This window comes from Odocoileus virginianus, chromosome 20 (genome assembly GCF_023699985.2).
Source record: "Odocoileus virginianus isolate 20LAN1187 ecotype Illinois chromosome 20, Ovbor_1.2, whole genome shotgun sequence".
NCBI lineage: Eukaryota > Metazoa > Chordata > Mammalia > Artiodactyla > Cervidae > Odocoileus > Odocoileus virginianus.
Window position 1 is genome coordinate 40,185,025 of NC_069693.1, and position 17,241 is coordinate 40,202,265.

Below are 17,241 nucleotides of genomic sequence, written 5' to 3' on the forward strand. Positions count from 1 at the left end.
CTCTATGTTCCAGGCTCATCGCAATGAAGCCAGTACCAAATACTTAGGCATACTGTAGAGAAGCTCAAGAGCCTGTGGGAAGGATCCAAGGCTCCCAGCTCCCCAGTTCAAGTGAGCTCTCAGCTACCAGCCATGTGACTGAGCCACATTGAAAGTGGGGCCTCCAGCTCCCATCTGGGCCATGGCAGCTGACACCCCCCCAGGGGAGGGGTTCCCCTGTCCAGGTTGAAGATTTGTAAGTGAAATAAAGGACTGTTCTTGTTTCATGCCATTGAGATTGGGGGCACTTTATCACCTGGCCACGAAGCTTCCATGGTGGCTCAGTGGTAAAGAATCCTCCTGCCAATGCAGGAGCTGTAGGTTCGATCCTTGGGTTACGAAGATCCTCTGGAGGAGGAAATGGCACTACTGCACTATTCTTGCCTGAAGAGTCCCACGGAAGAGGAGCCTGGTGGGCTATAGTCCATGGGGTCGCAAAAGAGTCAGACACAACTTAGCGACTAAACAACAACAAAGACTGAACCAGCCGTCCTGATTTTCCTTTGTTCCAGGGCCTGGCTGTTGGGTTCTTTTTAATTTTGCAAACTTTTGAGGAATATCCTTTTGAGGAATTGATTCTTACCTAAATTAACCAAAATTGGTTCCTTTTGCTTGTAACTAAAGAATCTTGCCTATAACCCTGGAACATGATAGAAAGGCAAACGTCAAGTGAGAGGTTAACAATGGGCCTACAGACTCTTGTTCAAGGAAGAGCCCGGGACCTTGAAAGGAAGGAGAACAGTTGGTGAGGCTGGAGTGTGAAGGGGTGCAGGTCTCAAGATGAGGTTGAGAGGGAGTAAATTAGTACTAATTGTGTACCACGCCTTGGCAAGGTATGTAGCTCCTAATGTCTCAATCATCTGCATATCAACAATAAGACAGAAGTCCTATTTTTAAGCAACTCCCCACCTCCACACACACAACACCCCATTTAAGGGAAAATCAAATCAAAACTCAGCAACCGCTATTTACTGCTGACCTGGAACTCGACCCGGCTCTGTCTTCCTCCAAAGCTTGTCCTCCTAACACATCTGCTATGTGGCTCAGGAAATGATTTATAACTTAGAAGACAGAATACAGGGAGAGTGCTAAGGGGGATATGCATGGATGAATACACAGCCCAGTTGGAAAGACCCAATAATGTTATGGAGCCATAAAACTCATTTTACAAAGAAAGAGATCAAACATGGAATGTGACTATCATTAAAGGGTGGGAAAAAGAATATGGACTTTGGAACTCCACAGAACTTCCTACTATGGTGTGTGTAATCTCAGGCATTTCACCTGACCTCACTCAGAATCCATTTTCTCTAACAAGGGGGTGAGGATCCCCAAGTCCCCATGGTAAGGTTTGACAATGATGTTTATAAATTGAATGATACGTGGTGGGTATCAAAATGTCACCAAAAATCCTAGATATTGAGAATAATTATAGTAACACCCAAGGTTGCATAGACAGAGACTCAAAAAAGTGAGGGGAAGAAAAGCAGGTAAAAAACAGAGAAAAGGGGTAAGATGGGAGAAGGGGACACAGGAGGAAGGAATTACTGGAGGGAGGGAGCATGAGCAGCAGGAACAAAAAGTCAAATCTCATGCTGGAGGATTTTTAAGTCTCCACACAAAAAATGATTCCAGTGCCTGAAGCAACTCCTGGTGTGACCACCCCTGCAGGAGAGGTGCCAGCCACGTGCAGCCCAGCCCTGGGATCTTACAAAGGATCAGATTTTCATGCTCAGATTTAGGGCACCGTAGCTCCCAGGAAACCAGTCCCCAAGCAATCAGATTCTCCCTTTGCAAAGTGTCTTTGCAGGCAGCCAGCCCCCTTCTACATGAATCCTCTTAATTTCCCTACCTTGTCAAGGACCAAACAGCTCATCGCATTCTTGGTGGCCATGGGGCTCAGGCTCCCAAGGAAGCCTTGTTACTCTTTGACCGTCATGCATGGAAGAGTTGCAGAAGGAATTGGAGGAGGGCAAGGAGGGATGCCCCTGGGGGCAGTGGGCTAAGTAGCCCACACTAGGACCTCAGCCCCGAGTTTCCATTTCTGCCCAACACCTGATTAAAGGAACTGGTTTTCAAACCCTATCACCCAGGAATGAAGCAAGCAACAGATGAAAGGAATTATAGCAACTTTACCAAGTCATCTAAAGTGTGGCCAGCATTACTAGGATTCCTGGGTATGAGGTTTCCAGACAAGGGAGAAAAATGGACCAAAGGGAATTTCTTTCTTAAAAGGGAAGTGGGTCTGTGTTGAGATAATTCAGAAGAAGGATAAAGCTGGGGAGGCTGGTGCTGGTTCCTTGCCATCATCCTATCCTCAGGCCCTTATTGAAAATTCCTACCCTCCAGGCTCCGCATCCCCACATCAGGGTGGGGCCCCTTTCTATGAAGAAAATAGAGGTTGCAATGTTTGGCATATTAATTCGGAGCATATGGTCAAAAATATTGTTTGCTATGGCTCGTGGGCTTATGATATTTAATTTAAAATAGATTTTCCTAAATAAAAAGAGACTTTGTACAGATGGCCATTAAAAGCAAACCGTTTTGCTGCTCGGCATTGTTAAAATACAATGTTTTTAAAGCATTTTATAAGATGTTGGCCCTTTGGCAAGAATGGAGTGTTCTGAAAAGATGGAGGCTTGGCACAACGACAAGATGTCCCTGGTACGATGGTCATAGGCTCAGTTCTCTGGGTAGTCTTTATCTCAGTAAGCTCAATTTTCTTTTATACAGTACATTTCCTTCTTAAATCCTGAAGTTACATTCAGACCTGAGAAAGTCCAACTCTTGAGATCAAGTGGCTAGAGTGATAACCACAAACGCTTTCTTATGTCATTTCTCGTTAAATATGAACAGATTGTTTCCACAACAAACAGAGAGCAAGCGTGAGACCAGGTGTTTTCCCATTTTCCACGTCTCTTCCAGCCTTCGTGGGAGGATTACAGGGCTTTTCCTTTCTCTCTCTCTGTCTTTTAGCGATCACCTGAGGTTGATGACTGCCACAGAAAGGGTGGCCTGGCATCTTAAAGGCTTGGAGGTTGATGAACATGTCAAATAAGGTTGGTCTACATGGAGCATGTGAGAGGCATTTTTGTGCTATTGATAATGCAGGTTCTTTCGAGTGGTTATAAAATAAAAATATCTTCTGACTCATCTCAGGAGAGCCATACCATGAATTATATCAACCCAGCTTGTTTTCTCCAGCCAGTTCATTCTGATTTTCTGAGGATGGCAGCAGACCCAGAGGGTAGAGCCTGCTAAGCTGCTTAACCATGAAACACACACAGGAAAATGACAAGAAGAATCGATGGTGTTAACTTATGGGCTCCTGCTCCAAACGGGAACATTCTGAACAACACTGGCCTCTTCCATCCTCCCCTCAAACCATCCCCAGACACTATACACTATCCTTCCCTGGAGTATAATCAGGAGAGAGCACACACCTCAGGATCCAATCTGTAGCATTGGTTTTCATGACACAAGGTCATCCGCTGAAGACTTTTGTTCTAAAGCTGATACTTGAGAAATGGTTTCATATTAGTTCGGGATAGAAAAGAAAGCTGATAGAAGTTTCTAGATTGTCAGTAATCATTTCTTATGAATGGCCAAAGAGCAACAGCCCACTTTTTGATGGAGTATCAGAGAAATGTGGAGGTACCAGAACAATTGATCCCAACACAGTACCATCTGTAATTAGTGACACAACAACCACGGTGTGGTTTGTTTTTCTAGTTCAGTAACTTTTAACAACACTTGTGATCAGTCGGGTTTTTAGAAAGAGGGTGTGAGGGCCAGGGGAAAGAATTACATTACACTCAGCGCAGCAGTCCTGGAGAAATGCTCATGGCTGGACACTCCTTTCTGCCAGGGTGGCTTTCTGAGCCTTTGTTTGAAGGGATATAAACAAAAGCTTAGGGGAACGCAGGAGAGATCCTTCAATCCCCATGGGGGTAACCTCAGAGGGGAAGCTTTCTCCTCTGTCCACGAAGTGAGGGATTGGGTTTGCCAGCAGCCTGAGGACTGCAGCCCTGCCTCTGCAGAGCTTTGGGGACAGGTATTTACCTGGCCTGCATCTGGATATCAGTTGCTTAAATGGGGCACAAACCTGCCAGAGACTGAAAGAGTCAGAACACAGAATATGTAACTAGAATTAATAAAACTAGAAGACACTTTTACTGAAGCAGGCAAGATCCCTACTGGGGCTTTGGCAATTCAACGCCAGAAAATTCTTCAGTGGGGTTATCAGTTAGCACGCACTGTGGTGAGCAGGAAGGTAAATATTGATTTGTAAAGTTCCTATTTCAGTGGCTGTCTTTGAATGAACTCAGGGAGTTTGACCACTCTTAGCCAGGCATTAAAATTAAGGGAAAAAAATGACTAAGGTTTTTTTTTCTTTAATCTTGTTAAAATGATATTTTTTTTCTGTTTATAACAAGACACTACATGTTCAGTGTAGACAAATTAGAAAGTGTAGATAATAGAAAAAGAAAGTCAAAGACATTCATAATCTCAGCATTTACCAACCATTTCTTACAAAAATCAGGACTGAGAAGACATACAATTTCGTAATATCCTTTTGTCACTTTTGAGTCTTTATTGTGGTCATTACTTGCAATTGATAAATTTGCATTTACATCATTCTTAATGGCAGCTTAGTGTTGTATGTCATGGATGTACAAAAGCTTATTTAATCACTCCTTTGTTTTTAAACATTCAGATGGTTTCCAACTTTTTGGTGTGTTGCAAAGTGCTTTGGTGAACCACCTTCTGGGTAAGTATTCACATTAAATACTTTAAATAACACATTAAAGTGTTATTTTCGTTGTTGTTCAAAAGGAGTAACTTGGCAATGCTTTTGAAAATGTTCTGAGAACTAAAGTCAAGACAAGGAACTGACATAAGCTCAAATGAGGCCATGACCTTCCAAATATGTCTGCATAGAAGATGTGAATGGAGTTTTCTAATAGGTGTGGGTGAAATAGTAAAATAGGAAATATTAAAAGAAATTCTGTAAAAGTACCAGGCATTGAACCAAACTGAACAGGACCACCCATGACCTGTAGATGTCTGCCATCTCTAATTTCTAAACATGCTATTCTGGGAGCCTCTGTTTTCATAACACATAAATGCATGTGGCGTCTTCCTGGGTTATTTGGGCCAAATACTGTAATTCTTTAAGCTCAGCAGGCTGTTTTGGAGGATGACAAAAAAAAAACCTGGTTCAGATGGCAAGAGAGAGCTAGGGGGCAGGGAGATGTTGAAATGATAGTGGTAAAAGGCAAAATGCTAGGACAGAGTAGGTCTAAAGTTGTCCTTAGTGAACCAAAATATATGATTTGATAAAAATAATCTTAAACTCTGCTTTCAAGGAGAGTGTTTATAAGGAGCATGAAAGACAGTTAAGGAATTCAGCAGACAGCCTTGTGTATGGAGGGTAATCATGGAACAGGACTATCACCACCCCCTCTCCCAAGTCCTTGTTGACCTGACGTGGCTAAGCAGTCAGACCACTTTTCCCTGAGTCCACACACAGCCCCGAGTCCCTCCACTCGGGTCTCCAGGCTGCCCTGAGCAACCTATTGGAACTGATGTTGGAGGTGATACTTAGTTTCTATTGCTGGCCTGGAGGATTTTCCACCAGTAAGGGATGTTTTGGAGGAATGGGAGGATTTAGTTGGTTATCAAAGTGAGAAATCAACTCCTGAATTGATGGAGCTAAATGGCAGGAGAAGGGCATTCTGCTGAAAAAGCTGAGAATCCATCCTGTGGAACAATTCCAGAAGGCCTGTTTTTCTATTTGTAATTTGGAACTATAATCCACACATTTTCCTGAAGTGTTTAATCATGACACCATCACACACCAGAATTAGGGGACGCCTGTGAATGACTCTATTGCAGCAAATGGCAAGCCCTCACTTTCATACACAGATCTATCAATTAGTCAACATTTGTTGAATGCCTTAGGCTCACCCAAGAAAGAGGAGCCTGAGACAGGTCTCGTGCACAGCTAATTTATCGTGGGACCTGAATTCAGAGAACCTCGGCAAGCGACTGGAAAGAACACAGAAAAAGAAGGAATGCTGATATGAGGATGTGGACTTGATCCCCTAGGAGCCTCTGAGGAGCTTCTAGAATCTTCCTCAGCCTTCTCTGGTGAGAGACTGAGGAGGGGATTGGTGCCCCTAGCCCCCACAGGTCAAAGATCACACTGAGGAATAAGTGTTGCACTCATGTGCATGCCAAGTGGGTTTCTGCTGTCAGATTTCACTCCTGCAAAGCAGGTTGCTACAGTTATGACTGTATTAGAAGTGATAAAATTATTAGAGACAATCTTTCTGAGTGTCAGCTAAGTGATGGAAAAGAACAGGCCTTGGGGTTGATGGAAAAGCAAGTTCATAGGCAGAGACCAAAAAGAGCTTGGCCTGTACCAGGACCAGATAGTCCAAAATGCCTGGAGCCAAGTGAATAAGGAGAAGGGAGTCAAAGATAAGAGATGCCAACCTACCAAGGGCTTTGTAGACCATGAGAAATCTGTATTTGATGGGAAGACATTGGAGAGTTTGCACGTGGAGGAGTAACATCATCTGATTCAGCTTTAAGGAAAAAAAAAAAAAAAAGAAACCACTCTGGGAGCTGAGCAGAGCACTGAAAGTTGGAAAAGGAAGAACTGGGAATGGGAAGGGTGAGCACAGAAGCAAAGGGAACCACGAGGGGCAATTGTAGAAGCACATGCAACAGACAAGAGCTGTTGCTTTCTTTCCCATTGGGGTAAATTGCTTTATAATGTTGTGCTAGTTTCTGCTGCCCAGCGAAGTGCATCAGCTATTGTGTGCATGTATCCCTCCCTCTTGAGCCCCGCTCTCCTCCACCCCCCACTGCACCCCTCTAGGTCATCACAGGGCCCTGAACTGAGCTGTTGGTGGCGTATATCAGCTTCCCACTAGCTCTCTGGTTTATCCATGGTGGTGCACGTGTATCACTGCTACTTTTTCAGTTAGCCCCACCCTCTGCTGCCCCCACTGTGTCCACAAGTCTGTTCTATACATCTGTCTCTCTATTCCTGCCCTGAAAATAGGTGCCTCTGTTTCTTATAGGGCCGTAATCTTCAAACATTTTTCTCTTGTTCACTTTAATAAGATTTTGAAAAATTATGAATACAGCCCCACATTTTTAAGTGGACATCTGAAATTTTTCAACGCAAGTAGTAAATAGTTACCAAAAGGTAATTTCTGCTCATTATAAATGCTGACCATTTAAAATAAAACTTTAAATATATTACTATTTTTAAGATATTCAGTTGAAACTAAATTCCAAAATTTAAACACCATTTACTGTGTGCATTAATTTTAAAAGCACATTAACAAGCTTTTCTATGACAAATATTTTATTCTATCTTTATCTTTTAAGTCATATTTTTATTCTGATTTCCATTACATTTCCCTGCAATTTAATCCTGATGTAATATATTTTTATATTTGAAATTCTTCTATTGATTATCCTAGCATATTCTCTACATCAAAAATGCATGTGAAAATTGGGATTTATTTTTTTTAATTCCTATAGTCATAAGACCTCTAACTAGTAATTTTTCTGATTGAATTATTAGAAATTCTAATGCACAATTAATTATAATAATACACAATTGATTACAATAACACAAACATATTACACAATTGATTATAATACCATCAACTATTAATTACTAACACCCAATTGATTACAACACTATAAACACATTTCAAATGCTATTGAATAATGATTAGACAAAAAAAACTAAAGTTTATTAAAAATGCATCTCTTCGGGTGGTTAATGGGGTGTATTTTTTCCCCCTTGAATGGTTTTTACTTGCTGCTAGAAAGAGACAGAGTTCAACATCAATTCTATCTCAATTCTTATTTTTATTGATATGAGTGCTAAGAAAAGTATTCACAAAGATATGTAAATAGAAATGAAAAGAGTTTTATTGTAGCAAATCTGTCACTGGTTTCAACTCATTCTGAGTTACACACCAAAATATGATAAGCTGATCGGTCTTCAAAACATGCTTCAATGATCTATCAGCTCAGTTAGTTCTTTCTTCACTTTGTTGAGCACCAAGAATTGGAGACAATCTGACTTCATCAAGGATGGTTTCCAGTCCCTGGTTGCATTCCTTTCGTTCCTTTCACCAAAGAACCTAAGGGATTTTCCACTCCCAAGGGGAGGTGTCACAGTAAGCTCAGAAATGGGTGTTGAGTAAGCTTTCTGCTGTGGAAGGAAAGTTCTGAGAGGAGGGGTACCAAGACTGTAAATAATCTCAGCATCCTTGTCAAGCAGATCTGTTTGGAGAAAGAGAACAAGGAAATCAATTGCTTTGGACTCTTTCTTTTATGTACACCTGGAAAAACTTTCATGTAATCCTGCAGTGAAAAACTCTTTGATTTCAAGCCCACTCATCTTGGTTTTGGCAATGAAAGTGGTGAGAATTACTGGAGTTAGAGTAAATACCAAAGGTTGATGCTCAGGAATTGATGATGGAGTAGATATAGGGTCTGAATGAAAAAAGGAATCCAAGATGGTACTTCAGTGTAATAGGAAGAGAGATGGACATGAGGGGGTCTGATACACAGCAATAAACTTTGTGTATTTCTTATTCAGGCAAGGCCCTCTGTGGGTTAAGACTGACCCTAGGATTCAGGGTTTCTCTAAGGCATCATGCTGCCATGTCAACACATGGCTGCCAAGACTCAGCAAAAGGGAAAGAGAGAGGGACTCCAAGTTATAACTTTCTTGTATTAGAAATACCTTTGGTCATTTTTGCTCACACTCCATTGGCCAGAAGTAGTCACCTATTGCTCAGCCTATTGTATAAGAGGCTGGAACGGAGGATACCACAGAGAATTTTGTGAGTGCTGTCTTGGCCAAACTGGGTTTTGGCATATGAAACTAGATGAATGCTGCTTCTCACTAAGAAGATAATATTTGTGTAGGCTCATTGCCAACCAGGGTTTTGGGGAGAAAACTGATAATGGTTTTCATCTTTTCATCTAGAAGAATGAACAGTCAAGACCTGTGGAGGAAAATATGGGAAAAAACACCAATGAGAAAAACTTGCCCTACCAAATACTGAAATATGTTACAAACCTAAAATAATTACAATGGCCAGTTTCAGAAGAACAAAAGAGAAAACCCTGAAACAGACCTTAGTTTATATGAAGGCAGACGCATGGGGCATCAGTACCACTCTTCACACCATTACTAAAATAATTTACACGTGGATGAAAGGGTTGAATGGGAAACAAAACATTTATTTCAAAAAATGATCTTGAGATCATTTAAATAATTTTCTCCTCTGAAAGAAAAATGTAGGTGATTACTTAAATTATTTCAAGATGAGCAAGGACTTCCTGAGCATAAAAGCAATAGAAGAAATTAAAGACATGAAAGAATAAGACTAAATACATCTGAGAATATATTAAACTTTTTGTCAGTAGGCAACGAAAACAAAATTAAAAAGCAAATGACAAACTAAAAGTCGGTATTTAAATAAACATGAGGCAAAGAATTAACAATCTCAATTTAAAGAACTCTTACAAAATTGTGATGCCACCAATATGCCAAGTTTTAATGGCAAAGGGTAAGAAAAGACAATTCACACTAGACATACAAATAGGTAAGAAAGACAGTGGCAAGCAACATAAAATAATTTTTTGCTCACTAAATTGACAGGTAATCTTAAGCTATTACCTCAAGAGTCAGTGCTGGCAAGCATTTAATGAGAATGATGATGGCATATTCTGATGGAAAAAGTGTGAATTGGAGCAAACTTCCTGGAAAGCAATTTGTAAAATGTAATCAGTACTGAGATGCCAGTGTTTATGATAGTGTTCTATATCTGACATATATACATATAATCATATATATAAATCATAACGTCAATTTAAAAGAAGGAAATTTGTGATATTTATAATCTGCTTTAAATTAAAAAAAAATCATCTTTTAACCTAGTAATTCTACCACAATGGATTATCCTAAAGAAATAATAAAATTTATAATTAAAAAATTGTGTGTAAAGATATTCTTACAGTGTAACTTATTATAAAAGTGAAATTTAGAAAAGCACCAAAACACTGCAAAGTAAGAAAGGAAAATGTTTAATTCAGTAATATTTTAAAAATAGAATTTTAAGCATCCATTAAATATCAAGCTGTCTAGGAACATTTTGTTAAACTGAGATGATTATCATAATAGGATGTCCAACAGTAATTCAGAAATAAAAATATAAGATGTGTGTACTGTACTTAGTCTTGCCTAACTATTTGTGATCCCCTGGACTGCAGCCTGCCAGCCTCCTCTGTCCATGAGGATTCTCCAGGCAAGAATACTGGAGTGGGTAGGCAATCCCTTCTCCAGGGGATCTTCCTGACCCAGGAATCGAACCAGGGTCTCTTGTATTACAGGTGGATTCTTTACCAGCTGAGCTACCAACTTGGTCCCAATTTTAAATACATTCCTATGGAAACATAAGTGCTTAGATGTGAAAGCTTCCCAGGTGGCGCTAGTGATAAGAACCTGCCTGCCAATGCAGGAGACATGAGACACGTGTTCCACCCCTGGGCCAGGAAGATCCCCTGGAGGAGAACTTGGCAGCCCACTCCAGTATTCTTGCCTGGAGAATCCCATGGACAGAGGAGCTTGGCGGGCTACAGTTCATAGGGTCGCAAAGAATCAAACATGACTGAAGTGACTTAGATGACAATGATGTGAAATGGATAAAAATGTTAAAATACTAAGAGTAGTTATCTCTGAGTGATTTTTGTTTTAGTTTTCTTTCCCACCATGTCTAATTTTAAATAATTAATATTAATAATTAATTTAATCATTAAAATTGATACCAGTAAAATAAAGAGAAAAGTAATTAAGTACAGTCACTGGAAACTATCCTACTCTGAAACCAATCCTCAAGCCTTTGGGAGAAATTCAGCTTTTGCCAAACTTATAGAATCATTAGCAGCTCAGTCCTCTCCCCCAAGCCATGTCCACTATGTAGGCTTTGGTGCAGTGCTGTGCAGGGGAAAGCATATTGGATTGTAAGTCATAGATTAACTTCCAAGGTGGTCATTACTAGGACTGCTCACCAGTGTGATTTACAGCAAGGAGGTCCTGAAACTCAACCCTCTGAAACACTATAAGTGAAGGAGAACTGAAAAACTAGCTGGATAGTGTTTGTCTTACAGGAGAAAATTTGTTATTTTAGTTAGTTTGGAATCACCTGTCATCATGGGCAGTTAACTTTCAAGAATATGTTTTCCTGCCTCTGCCTTTAAGCCTCTCTGACACCTTGACCCAAGGCTGCAAGAGGAGACTAAGAAGACAAATATGGCGGCTCCTACCCAAGAGCCCATCTTCACTTTCTTGACATCACCCTGATTTTGTTTGGAGTCCAGCTCTATGGAAAGAAATATGATTGCTCCATCTCCTTATGGCCATTCCATTTCTTCTTGGCAAATAACTCTTTTTCACAGCCTTCCTTGAAGCTGGAAGTGGACCCATATAAGGAGAAGTCTTTTCAGGGGAAAGACTTCTCTTTTCAGGAGATTTTCGGGGGAAAACATTTCTTCTAATATAAAAAGACAGGGGCTTATAAGGAAAGTCTTTTGAGTCTGTCTTTCTCAACCATGATGACTGAGTCATGGTAGCCATCTTAAGACCATAAGAGAAAGTTCAAGGGAATTCCATAGAGGGCTACCCAATGCTCTGACATGGTTTAGCTGCTAAACCAGCTCTGGAGAGTTTATCTACAAATTTCTTGAGATAGTAAAGTGTTTGATGGCTAGGGATTTTTACTTGCAGCTAATTGCTTCTCCTTTTTTTGTAGTATAATTACTTTACAATGTTGTATTAGTTTCTCTTGTACAACAAAGTGAGTCAGCCCTATGTACACATGTATCACCTCCCTCTTGGCCATCCCCCCCCCAATTCCTCCTATGTAGGTCATCACAGAGCACCGAGCTGAGCTCCCTGTGATATACCACTACTTCCCACTAGCGATCTATTTTACACACGGTAGTGTCTTTATGGGGCTCTCCAGGTGACTCAGTGGGCAAAGACTCTGTCTGCAATGCAGGCGACTCAGATTTCATCCCTGGGCCAAGAAGATACCCTGAAGGAAGGCATGGCAACCCACTCCAGTATTCTTGCCTGGAGAATCCCATGGACAGAGGAGTCCGGCAGGCTATGGTTCATGGGGTCGCAAAGAGTCAGACATGATGGAAGTAACTGAGCATGCACGCATTTTATTTATGTCATAAATACACGCAGTGTATTTATATCAAATTTAACCTTCCAATTCATCCCACCCCCCCCCATGCCCCCCCTCCACAACCGGCCCATGTCCGCACATCCATTCTCTACATCTGCATCTCTATTCCTATTCCAGAACTGGACCATTTTTCTTCTATACCATTTTTCAGGTTCCACACACATGCATTAATGTACAATATTTGTTTTTCTCTTTCTGACTTACTTCACTCTGTATGACAGGCTCTAAGTCCATCTACGTCTCTACAAATGACCCAATTTCATTCCTTTTCATGACTGAGTAATATTCCATTGTATATATGTACCACATCTTCATTATCCATTCATCTATTGATGGACACTTGGATTGTTTCCATATCCTAGCTGTTGTAAACAGTACTGCAATAAACACTGGGATACATGTGACCTTTTGAATTATGTGTCTTAAATCGATATAATGAGACTTTAGAGGTGGCCTTGATTCGCTCATGATGTTGTTTCTGGATTCCCAAATATGGGATGTGGCTATTTGTGACAACTCTAACGAGGCTCCTAACCAGGCTCTCTACACATGTCTGGGGCTTCCCCAGATGACTCAGTGGTAAAGAAGCCTCCTGCCACCGCAGGAAACATAGGGGATTCCAGTTTGATCCTTGGGTCAGGAAGACCCCCTGAAGAAGAAAATGGCAATCCACTCTATGCCTGGAAAATTCCATGGACAAAAATCCTGATGGGCTGTAGTCAAAGGGGTCACAAAAGATTAGACACAACTTAGTGACTAAAACAAAAACAAAAATGCTTTATGTTCTTGCAAACTAACGTAGAGGTGAACAAGTTCATACCAACAGTTAGGCCAGCCCTGCCTCAGTTAAATCTTTCAAATTCAAGAAAGCTTCAGACCCCATTATTCCTCTTGTCTTGGTGTTTACTATCTTTAGTGAACTTGTCTGGTGTCCAATGTTTCAGTTCTGTTCTCTGGATCAACTCTTTGGGAGAAATGCCATATTTAGAAACATCTACCCATATTGCTTACAAATATATATTTTTAATTCCTTGGTTTGCATGGTCAGAGCTAGCAGATTTGACAAACAAACTCCGTGGAAAATGTATTCTTATTTAAAATATATCTCTTGGTATCTTGTCATGAGCTTCTTAATGAGAGTCTATCTTCACCCATAAGCGTCAGTCTAAAAGAATCTGAGGCCAGGCTCCGATGGTAAAAGGATCTTCCTGCAATGCAGGAGACCTGGGCTTGATCCCTGGGTCAGGAAGATCTTCTGGAAGAGGACGTGGCAACCCACTGCAGTATTCTTGTCTGGAGAATCCCATGGACAGAGGAGCCTAGCGGGCTAGAGTCTGTAGGGTCACTAAGAGTCGGACACGGCTGAGCAACTAACACTACTACTGCTTTTGAAACAAGAAAACTGTCTGATATCCAAAGGACTGCCGCTCTGTCATCGTTTATATCCCGCTTGAATTACACCCATTGAGGTACAGTCATACACACATACCGAAACACTCATACATAAGCTGAACTCAGTGCATAAACTTTTGCTTTTGCTTTTGCTTTTTTCGGCTCTGCCAGGGCTCGGCGCCGCACACGGGGCTGCACTCCAGGTGTGGTGCATGGCCTTCTCAGCTGGCCGCTTCACTTGTGGAGCTCAGGCTCTCGGTGCAGAGGCTTCAGTACTTGAGGTTCGAGGCCTCCAGAGTGGGGGCTCAGGAGTCCCGGTGCATGGGCTTAGTTGCTCTGTGCCTTGTGGGATTTTTCTGGACCAGGAGTCAGCAGATTCTTAACCATTGGATCACCAGAGAAGCCTAAACAAGCAACTTTTAAAGCATTGACCCATCTAACGATTTTAGTACAACACTCAGTATTGACACTCATCCCTGTTAGCTGAAGGCTCAACTTCCCCACTTTCTGACAACACTTATGTATCCCATACTTAAACCTGTCAGGAGTGTGGGGAAAGATTATTGCCTTGAATATCAGGACTTTGAACCTAGATCTCTGGCCCTTAGTTTTTTGGGGTCTTTTGTGGGTGGTGTAAAAAGATGAATTGGCCCAGATGCTCTTAAAGGTTCCAGACAGCTTTCAAATTCTTCTGCAGAGGAATGTAGGCAAATGGAAAAAAAAAATTTACCCTCCTTCTGTTAGAAGATGCCCTGTAGACCTGAAATATAATAATATTTGGAATGTCAAAATTTTATGAGAACTTACTATATGCCAGGCACTAGACTGCAAACAGCTTTTTGTGTATTATTTATTCCTTATGATAATGAAGCATTACCCATTTTGCCAATGAGACAGGTCTTAAGGGGCATCATGACTATGCCAGGATCACATAAATGAAAGGAGAGAACTTCTATTCCAAAACCCATTATCTTACCCATCACACCACATGTAAAACAACATACGCACTCAGTTGGGCTTCCCAGATGGCACTAGTGGTAAAGAACCTGCCTGCCAATGCAGGAGACATCAGAGACATGGGTTCAATCCCTGGGTCGGAAAGATCCCCTGGAGGAGGAAATGGCGACCCATTCCAGTGTTCTTGCCTGGAGATGGCATGCATGCATGAGCTTCATTGTAGAAAAGAACAAGACTCAAGGTTCTCCTTATTTCTGTCTAAAATTAAACATGCATTGCAGTAAATGTGTTTCGTATTTTTTGGAGGCTGTGTTTTGGCTCCCATGGGGAAATAGAATTTTCTTGATAAAGGGTGGATAAGCAAAGAATGATCTGTTACATGTGATCATAGGAGTCATGTCCTGTGAGACTTTTTACAGCCTGTTACAATTCGGGTTTTCAAGAATTGCTGTCACTGAATTCCATAAACATCCTTTGTGTTCAGAATATGGTAGCACCTACTCTCAAGGTATTGTTAATACGCTAAGTAAAAACACACTTGCCTTCTGCAGGCTATGGTTTTGCTTTCAAATCTCTGTAATTAAGACATTCACATTTCAGGCACTGGGTATTATTGAGTTCAAAGAAACAAAGATGTATTTCATCTTTTTTTTTTTTCCCTACAGATGATTCATCAATTCCACTCCTCCCGCCTACAGATGTCTAAATTTCAGTTTTCTGAGAAGCTACAAAGCGTGAAGTGGCAACTCCACATTGAGTCAGAGGACACTGAGTGTTAAACTGTAATACCGCCAAGAGTTTGGTGTCAACCCTCTTAACCTGTTTTCCGGTGTAAGCGTCATTAACAATGCTCTTTGCCCTTGGGCACTAAAAGGAAAAGATGCCAGTAACCCTACACCAACTGTTCCACTTAAGTAACTACCTGATGCGCCCGTTATCTTTCCAGGCTATCCGGGGAAGCGGGTGGGAACATTTGCTCCTGTGTCCCTGGCAAGCTGGCTAATGCTTGTCAAAGCAACAGCTCTGTTCCCTGAGGCTCAATTTCCTGTCCCACATTTGAATCTGCACACTTGGGATAACCAGAGATACTCAGGATTGTTTACTGGACTATGAGACAGCACAAACATTAGCGTGTCCACTTCAAACCCACACACATACAAATCAGACAGGTAACAGGGAATATTTCACACTGAAACATCTTGGTTAAATTTCCAGGTGCATCTGTATTAATTTGAAATATCAGCCCTAGCAATAATAAGGTAATAAGTTTGGAAAGTTCATCTTCAACATATTGTTTATTTGTTCAAGTAAATCTATTCATTCACATTTTCTTTATTTGCTGAAGTAAATATACGAGGTGGTGTGCGGTGTGCTGTGATAAGTCTCTTCAGTCATGTCCGACTCTTTGCGACCCCATGGACTGTAGCCTGCCACGCTCCTCTGTCCATGGGATTCTCCCAGGCAAGAATACTGGAGTGAGTTGTCATTTCCTACTCCAGGGGATCTTCCTGACCCAGGGATCGATCCCACACCTCTTACATTTCCTGCATTGGCAGGCAGGTTCTTTACCATTAGTACCACGTGGGAAGTCCTATGAAGGGGTAGCTCAGTGGTAAAGAATCTGCTTGCCAATGCAGGAGATGAGGGTTCAATCCCTGCATCAGGAAGATCTCCTGAGGAAATGGCAACCTATTCCAGTATTCTTGCTTGGGAAATCTCATGGACAGAGGAGCCTGGCAGGCTATACAGTTCATGGGTCGCAAAGAATCAGACACAACTGAGCAACTAAACAACAAACATATGACGTATTCCAAATATTCACTCAGGATTTTGTTAGAAGAGCTATAAGCACTTTTTTAATGTATCAAGATTGCCCCTGGCAATCTTCTTGAGTCTTGACCAGTAGAGGCAGCTAATTAGGTGGAATATTCCAGAGAAATGGAAGTCCCTGCAGAGTGAGATAATTCAAGCCATTCCTTATTTCATAATGAACATTGTAAAAAATGGTTTCTTCATTATGAGAGGAAGGGGCTGCTCTAAGGGAGTGGAGATTGGCAGAAAGTGCGCTCCTTGGGTTTTGCAAAAGGAACATTTTCAACAGTTATATACCCTCAGTATCTTAAAAATGTACTTTGGGAATCAAGCAGATCAGCTCTTCCAAGCCAATCATTTTTCAATCCAAGATCAAAAGTGACATTTTAAAAGAGGTACATAAAGAAAAAGAAGAAATTGCTGCAGATGAGCGATTCCAAGGTCTCATCAACTGTATATAAATGAGTTCTGTGTGTAAGCTCCTGCTCGTGTATAACTGGGACCTGAGCTCTCTGCCAGGAAATACCTGTGGCCACTGTTAAATGGAATGGCCCATCTCGTTGGCTCTGAACAGCCTAGGGTGGGGACCGTAAAACACACCTTTACTTGCTGGCTACAAGATGGATGTGGATGCCCAATCTCACTCCGAGCTGACTTCTTCCCAATATGTGATGTTCCCAGAACTTTTCACAGAACAGGCTGCTCTGAGCTTCTCCCCAGAACTCCATGTATTCTGCTG

The 17,241-nt window shown here is 41.4% G+C and overlaps 3 long non-coding RNA genes across 5 annotated transcripts in view; 1 reads left to right on the plus strand and 2 right to left on the minus strand.

Annotated features, from left to right (window-relative positions):
* Positions 1-1,242, minus strand: part of LOC110139035 (uncharacterized) — a 39,002-nt gene extending 37,760 nt beyond the window's left edge. Inside the window, exon 1 of the long non-coding RNA XR_011482230.1 lies at positions 1,019-1,242. This is a non-coding gene — a long non-coding RNA (uncharacterized lncRNA). The remainder of the gene's footprint in view (positions 1-1,018) is intronic.
* LOC110139033 (uncharacterized) lies at positions 31-15,943 on the plus strand. 3 transcript variants are annotated; one of them, XR_002314383.2, is made up of 4 exons: positions 1,057-1,383; positions 3,016-3,098; positions 4,757-4,810; positions 15,356-15,943. It is a non-coding gene; the product is annotated as an uncharacterized lncRNA (long non-coding RNA). The 3 variants fall into 3 exon arrangements; XR_002314382.2 differs by lacking the exons at positions 1,057-1,383; positions 3,016-3,098 and adding an exon at positions 31-235; XR_002314381.2 differs by lacking the exon at positions 3,016-3,098.
* LOC139029921 (uncharacterized) overlaps positions 7,839-17,241 on the minus strand; it is a 184,055-nt gene continuing 174,652 nt past the window's right edge. Inside the window, exons 3-4 of the long non-coding RNA XR_011482231.1 lie at positions 9,767-9,849; positions 7,839-8,358 (exon numbers count right to left, since the gene is read on the minus strand). This is a non-coding gene — a long non-coding RNA (uncharacterized lncRNA). The remainder of the gene's footprint in view (positions 8,359-9,766; positions 9,850-17,241) is intronic.